Consider the following 8,938-nt stretch of genomic DNA (forward strand, 5'->3'; position numbering starts at 1 on the left):
TGCCCTAGACTTAACTATGGTTCTGTTATCAAGGAAGAACTGGGAAATGGACGTTGGCTAGGGAACTTACTGTCTGTAATTTATAGGGGCAACAATGAACTCTAAATTGTCTAATTTTTGGTTCTGATTATTTGTCTATACTTGTGATATACAAAAACTCAGAAGGTCAGGAGAAAGTGTGTTTTTAACTGCATGCCAAAAGTTAACATAAATTATCATATCTCTGAAAAGGCTATCTATTGTGACATGTTTATAACTTCTGCTTCCACATGGAAGGTCACTTGGCACCTGAAAACCCAGCTCTCTGTGCAAGTGCTTTGTTCTTGTTCACCATATGATAAGAAAGAGATAAAAATGTGGTATTTGTATACATACTTTTAAAATAATTGGGGAAGAAAAGGGAAAGTCCATAGAAAATTGTCTGTGTTGCATACTCAAAGTATCCCATACACAGTTATATTTAATCAAATTTTTATGTTTTAATTTAATTTTTAATTAATCAACAATCTTGTTTAGTTTGAATGTGTAATTGCAATGAAGAATACATTGATTTCTTTTTTGATTTATCTAACCAGGAGTTTCTAATTAAGCAACTCTGATGTATGACTCACAAATACAATACACGCTTTTTCCCAGTCAAAAACTTCTCGAAGCTGTTTTATATATTATATTTATGGCAGATTTCACTTGCTGTCATGACTCATGGATGATAATAATTATAATTTATTTGAAGGTTGATGTTTTTCTTTCTCTTTTTTTTGTGGGGGTAGTTTAAGCTGAGACATTCAGTCTAAGCTGAAAATTTTAGTTCACCATTTATGTATGCACAGTATTTATGTATTCTATTTTCCTTGTAAGAGGTTTCTTTAATGTAAAAATCATTATGTGTGGGTATATATTCAAAATACAGTGTCTGTGATTACATGTTAATATATGGTGAATTATAGTTATTTAAATGAATTTCCATATAAACATATTTGTTACTTAGAGAATTTTATCAAAAGCCTTGAATTTTTTGTTAGTAAATATTCCAAAGAAACATTCATTATTGCCAACTTTTATGGCTAGTTAATATCATTTTTTTTTTTAGTAAGAGCATAAATGTATAAGATTGACCAGAAAGAACCTTGACAGATATCAAGCAATCTTCATGATATACAGGCATTGCATTTTAACTTTATTACTCAAGAATTTTTTCCTTATTAGATTGTGCTTGCTAAAGAGGGAAATATTAACATTATTGTCAGAACGGCACAGATAATTTTCATCTAAATTAGTTGATTTCTGCAATGCTAAAATATGTACTGCCTGTAAAGCACTGGGGGCATAATTCTGTTTCATTTTTGTTAAATGATTGTTGCAAATAATTCTCCTTACCTTATAAACAAACCCGGCCTTGACCTTACATCCCCTTCAGCTATGACCCCTGTTCCCATTTCTCTGTTCCTTGTTATCAAAGCATATCAAAGGAGTGGTCTATACTGCTAATCTGGTTTCCTCTCTTCCCTCTTTCTCTTGGAAACACTCTAATCAGCTCTTCATCCCCATTACTCTGTTGAAATCTTATTTTCTTAGATCACCACTGATGTCTGTATTACCCAATAAGTCAATCATCAGCCTTCTGATTACTTGATCTATGAGAAATATTTGACATTGTTGGTCATTCCCCTTCTCAAAACACTGTATTCCACTGATTTCCAGGGAATATACCTCCCCTAGACTTTCTCTAACCACACTGGCTCATCTCTCTGTTTCATGTGTTGAGTCCTTTTATCCTTCTGACCTCTGTATTTAAAGAGCCAAACAACCCACTTTCTGTGACAAAGCAACTGCAATTCAAATCATGTTGACTATTTTCTTGTCAAATATAGTATATCAAAATGAACATGAAGCTCTGGTTTGATGAATGGCACCTCCATGGTTAGAGTTCCTCTGCAGCTAGTTTGCATGGTACTAAAAGCGCACACAGACCATGAAAGGCAGTCTATGCTTGAAGGCAGAGAACTGTACCCTCCTGGAGATTCCACCTGGTTTCCAAACATCACCCGGCTTCCATTGGTTCTGCCTGGGCCGCCCACCATTTTGATGTTTCTTGGTCAGCCGAGAAATGAACTCTTCCGGCAGCCCACAGAGCCCTGTCCATGGAATTGGCCGACTGTGCAACTGACTACTAAAATGGATTCCACATGCTTGGGGGTATTTATAGCTGAAGCAGAGCAATGACTGCCCCAAGTTCTTCACGTTGGAGTAACCCACAAGTACAGAGGGGTGTACCAGTAAGCCCAAGTCACCTCGTGGCACCCTGTAGGAAGCCCATATGAAGCAGTTTACAGCCAGAAGTGACTGACTCAACTGGTCTGCCCCAAGTGTCCCTGACTGCCCTGGCAGGGACTCACTTGTAGCACACGTGGCACATCAGTAGGCTTTGGCTTATGCATGTGCATTGGCACGCCAGTTGGAAATTTCTGGGAAAGAAAACCTAACCAGGAAGTCTTGCAGATCTATTTCATTTGGACTTCAGTGTGTTAACTTCAGGAGTTTCATTTGTTTAGTTGATATGGTCACTGACATTTAAAAATACAAATTCTGTCAAGGTAACCGCTGGCTGTTGCTGAGGGAGAGTGAGGCTCCGTATCCCCAGTTCATCATTCCCACCCTCCGTTTTGCCTTGTCAATACTGGGGTCATGTGTCCTCCCACATTACACTTAAGAGTATTTTTCTTGCCCTAAAGTCGAAAGAGAGTCAATGTTTCTCTCATTCATGTCTGCTAAAATGGGAAATGTGATGATAGACACAAATTCATGTTTTAAGAAAAATAGGAGCAGTCGTGTTTCTTGGTGGAGGTGAAAATATTCCTATGTGTTCTCAACAAAGTGAGCGTGCATTGAAAGACTAGAAATTAAATGAGATTTAGAGGTAAAGAAAAGTTTGGCAACATACCGTGTAGGCAAGAGTGTGCTACTCTGTATAGATTACAGGCACAACTTCTGTGGAGAACAATAGGGCAACATTTCTCAAAGTTAAAATGTTCATCTTTTGATCCAGCAATTTCCATTGTCAGCATTTATGCTACAATTATACTTTGCACATGTAAAATGACACGAAAATGACGTGTACAAAATTATTCTCAGCAACATTATCTGTGAGAAATCTTGATGAGGGAAAAGGGTGTAGACCTGGCCTGATTAAAGGGTGTAGACCTGGCTGGAAATGCCAGCCAAAGACACTTTGGTACATGGCACCTCTAGGGAGCGATTTTTCAGGAATAGCCTGTCAGTTATACTTCCAGTTAAAATCTCAGAGTTTTCCAAAGACTCCATAAATAACTGAGATTGTTTTCTCTAATGATATATCCAGCTGTCCAAAGGCAGAAGGTCCCCACAGTCTCTGTGAGCTGCCCACTCACCAGCAGTGTTTCCACCAGGAGTGGAAAATAGTTCACATTTTTTCACAGTTGACATCTTTTTGTTTTTCCTTCTTCCCTGTTTCCTTTTCCTGTCATATAAATTGCTTCTTTTCTTTCTGTTCCCCCTTGTACACATATAAAATAGCATGCTAATGTTAATGTCACTATATGACTGATTTATTATTTAATACTGTAATACTGAAAGATTAGAAATAAATTGTCTTTCACAAAGGAACTGGTCAAAAAGAGTGAAAAAAGTGGCACAGGTGGCAAGCAACTTCCTGGAAATAAAAAGGCAGAGATATCTTTTCTTTTGTTCCCTCTTGTCATGATGTACTGAAGTGGCCCCTATTGCATACGCTGGGAGAAGGCAGAAGAGATCCACAAAACAGCACGGGAAGTGGTGATTGGATTTGTGATTGGGCTCAACACCGAGCACATGTGGTCATGGGATACGATTGCTTTCAGGCTTGAAGTGTCCCTTGACCTAAGCATTCTGGAACTGTGAATGTGTCATGAGGCTCTGTATAGTAAATATTAATTAAGGAGCATGATTATTTTATTTATATATTTGTACACGTGGTTTTTGTTTGTCTCCTCTTGACCTTAACATAAATTCCTTTGAGGGCAGGGACTATGTATGTCTCTTAGCGAAATATCCCTAAGGTTCGTGAGAGTCTGGCACATGGTAGAGTGTTCACTGATGGATGAACTCACAGTGTCGATATGGAGCAATCAGTATATGGTAGTATTTGTCATCACAGTCACAAGTTTTCAAGGTGTAATTCTGAGATCTAGTAGTGAGAACAAAGCAGCCACACAGCAGGCATGCAATACATTCGCCAAAGCTAAGGCCTCGCTGTGGACTTTGGCTTCAGCAGCCCTGCTTGGGCATATCTGAATTACAGCTCTAGACAAAAGATAATTCTATTTGGGATTCAACCTTTAGATTGAATGAGCCAGTGAGCCCTGGGCTTGCTTCTTTTTTCTTTTTTCCTTGTTGTTATTGTTGAATATTACCACAGGAAGAAGGATACTAAGAAAGATAGGAGTTCTCTGGAGAAGGCTCAATCTACTTAATCGAAAATATTAGAATATATGTGGGCTTATTTTCTTTCCCAACTTAATACAATGATACACATACATGCATGCACACATATGCTGTTTGTTTTCCATTTAAAAAATTTTTGTTTTTGTTGGGACTGAAAAAAATAATGTAATATTTACAGTAAAATTTCAAATTGCTTGCAATAGTTTTTATAATACTCATAATTTATACTTCCATTTTAATACTTATAAAATTTTATGTTAACAAATAAAAGTCCTTGTTTATATACATAATATGTTCATTACAAAAATTTATGCATTATTTTATATTCTATTAACTTACTCTTCTATCAGCCAAAGAATATTTATGCAGAATCAACTGATAAACTAGAAATATCAAGATGTATAAGATAGAGTTCCTTTCCTCATAAAGCTCTCTTTTAAGTTGAAAAATAGATACGTACACATACAAAGATGGGGCCGTCAATAACAGCTATTTAAGGTAAGGAAACAGTGTAGAAAAGAGAGCAATTTAGTTATTCTGAGTGTACACAGGATGGGTAGGAATCATGATAGATGTTCCTCAAACGGGATACATGAATACCACAGGGATAATTATTTCAAAAAGTTAAATGGCTATGCATACAAAAATATAACTGAACACCACTTAACCCCTCAGAGGGGATTAGTTTCATCATATCTGTTTCAGAATCAATGGATTTTGTTATTGTGCAAGGCTACTGCAATTCTGTCAGAAATCATAATATGATTTGGTTTAAAAGCTTAAAAAAAAACCCTAAATCTTATTTCAAACATTAAGTGGGCAAGACTATCCAAGAAAAACATCTGAAGGGAAGAGCCAGGTTTGGCTGAATTGTTGTTTTTTCACTCAGCATTCAGTCTAGGTTTAAGCCATGAGCATATGGCCTTCTCTTAGCAACTGTAATTGGATCAATGCTGAGTCATCTGGGATGAGTAAGCTGGTCCAGTCAGACCAAAAGACAAGACATTCTATAATTAGGGGAGAAGTTTGCTCTACATCTTTCCTACATGAGTAAGCATTGTTATATTTTTGCTGTGCATTTTTTGAAATTGTGGTAAAATATAGATAAAACTTACCATCTTTACCATTTTTAAGTGTACAGTTCAAGAGTGTAGGTTATATTCACAGTGATATGCAACTAATATCAAGAATTCTCATCTTGCAAAAACTGAAATTCTATACCCATTAAACAACTTCTCTGTCTTATATTTCTGGAAACATTAAAAAGGCTTTTAGTTTTATTTATAAAATTTCTTTTATTTATCTGCAGCAATATGACCTTACAAAGTGATCCATGACCTTTTTTTATCTTGCACATACACTGCAGCAAGGTTAATCCTGTGTGTGAAAACTTCTAAGTGACTCTGTTACTTAACTTGCTGAATATTCTAACATTCTAATACTAGATACAAGATGTTTGAATAATTCCTTAAATATTATATTATGGATTCTTATTTACTTTTATAGATTTAACGAGGTCTACCATTTCTAATAAGGATACTGGCTACAATTATAATGACTATTATTATTTATCAAAGTAAACATTTGTAAAGAAATAAATTTCTCAATAGATTAAATTGTAGTTAGAGCATCAAAGATTATTATAAAGTTATATTAGTGTGGAAATATGTTCATCATATGTTGAGTGGAAAAATTTGGTTACCAAAATATGTAGTATGATCTCATTTTTCATACAAAGAATAAAAGGTATGAGTATATTTGAATACATGCATATATTATATGTATATATACACATTGGTATATACACAGACAAGTGATAGAGACACACACATACACAAAGAGAACTATCTCTTTCATTCTCAGTTTAATTTCAGCTACAGGGGAAAGTACACTAGAAACTAATCAACTGGAAGAGTACAAAATAATATGTTAATTGTAATTATCTTTGGGAGATGGGGAGCATGGGTGACTTTTGCTTATTTGCATTTTCTAATTACATAATTATATTATCTTTGTAATCTGTGCAGTAAAAAGTTTTATATTCAACTTTTTAGCCATTTCTAATAAAAGGTATATACATATAATATGATTATTTCATACTTAGTCCACAAATAAAACTCACATATTTCCTAACATTATGAAATACAATTTTGGCACATAATAAATAATATCACCCAAATAAATCTTGAATGGTTGACTTTAATAAATTAAGCATTACATGAAAACATGCTACCAAAAAACTGACATTAAATATCTCAATAATTCTTAAATTATCCTATGTTCAGTACCAAGAATTATGTCTCCTCAAGTTAACATTATATAATTACATGTAATACACATAATTAAAAATGGCAGAATCACATGAAATTTTAAAGCAAAAATAACTCAGAGAAGCCTCCAGTTTAGCATTTACACAGAATTTTATTATTCTATCAGCCAGGGTAAATAGGAACTAGGAAAGTTGATATCTTTGTGTAGAGTGGAAGCATATGGATTTAAACACCTTTTTATATAGCACTATTGAAATCAGGGCCAAGATTAAACTACGGAAATCTAAGTTTCTTGTACTAGTTTATTCTCGGGAATGATTAAGACGAACATGCAATTTCCCCTATTTTGTGAAATTTTTCTCCATTGTGTCTTAGCCCATGATGCAGGATTTAAGAAACTTCATTATTTCCTACACTCTAAATGGTAGTGTAGGTACCCAAACAGCTTTGAACTTGTGGATAGTTATGGAAAAAGCAGTGGAGGACTAAGGAAACAGATGAGAGGACCCTAAATTATTTAATAATGACCACAGTTACAAAAGTTAGTGTGAAAGTTTTATCAGAATATCAAAATTATGAAATGCTGAGCAGAATACAACCGTAAAACCTAACACCAGAGCTCTAACTCTAGATGTCCTATAGTGAGTTGTAGGAGATCAGGCAAGTTATAGTCCTTGGAAATCAGTTTCTTCAACTTAGAAGCAAAAGTTTAGACCAGGTTTATTAAAATCTCGTACAGATGCATAATTGTATCACTCTAAGGAACATACAGCTGTGGACACCTCACTACTATCACATACAGTTTTGGCAACACTGAAAAGCATCAGTTTCAATACAACTTAAAACCATAAATGAACTAACATTTTCCACATGTGAGGCAAATACAAACCACTAGAATGTTGTTATGCCATGAATAGTTATTTTCTTTCATTAAGAAAACTTTGACCTACTGATCTAAAATGCCATTTTTTAAAACTTATGTAGTATTACTATCTTCTTGGTTATTATGAATCTTAAATTCTGCATAATAGTTTATTTTTTAGTATTAATGTTTAAATTGATCAACAAATGTGCTTTCTAAGGAAACTTGTTTTCAGTAATGTTTTAAAATATTCATAAAATTCTTACTTTCATAACTTTGAAATCTCAGCATTTTTCAAGTGATCAATGCAATTTACAAAACTCGAAGTTTACTATCAAAGTCTATAGGCTTTTAGTGTCCTTAACTTGAATTAAACATTCCCTTATATTATAAATCAATGAAAACCTCATGAATAAATATCTATATTGATATGATACTTTCTAAGGAAATATGGGGAAATCACACCCCTTAAGTAAATATATTCAAGAGAATATTTCTATAGAGCTTGATTTTCCCCTTTGCAAAGATCTGAGAAAGTAAACAATAGCACTGTATTTTTACCCATCTCCCAAAACTCAGCTTTATTTCTGCTAGAAGAGGTGATTTCATTTAAATAGATAAAATCAGCACAGGTTGCTGTAAACACGAAATAATATACTATTTATCATTGTAAGATCAAAGTCCCCATTCACATTTGAGGGAAATGACTTGTTGGGTCTATGCAAACACCTCAATTTCTCATGTCATCCTGTCTCAGAAGCAATCCTAAGAAATTAGTATTCAGTTTTCTTTTAAGGAGGGCCCTTATACAAAGCACCTCTGTATTATCTTTTGAGTGGTACAGCTAGCAAGGCAGAGATTTCTTTTTGTATGCTAAAAATGTAAAATGTAAAATAACCATTATCAACTCTATGTTAACCTTTTCACATTCATGAAGTGGGGAAATGCAGGGCTCATGGTAGTAAATAAACAATGACAACGATGAACATTTAAGACCTTATTATGTGGCAAATACTTTACATTAATTAACTAATGTCATCCAATCCTCACAACAACCTAAGAGGTAATAATGGTTAGCCACTAAATATGATAATGTAGAAGAAAATGATCTGGAGGGTAAAGTAAATAATTAATGTGAAATCTATGATAATACATTCATGATATCATATTCCCAAAAGTAGTTGTACCTTTTTCAATTTTTTTTTACTTCCCTGGAATTTGAAAATATATTTTAACTCTGAATAGCTAATTCAACACAATAAACACTTATTCTGATAGGCAATGTTTGGTACTATGGGGACACACAATGAATGAAAGAGGTCCTAAATCACATGCTGAGAATACACAT

This window comes from Lemur catta, chromosome 5 (genome assembly GCF_020740605.2).
Source record: "Lemur catta isolate mLemCat1 chromosome 5, mLemCat1.pri, whole genome shotgun sequence".
NCBI lineage: Eukaryota > Metazoa > Chordata > Mammalia > Primates > Lemuridae > Lemur > Lemur catta.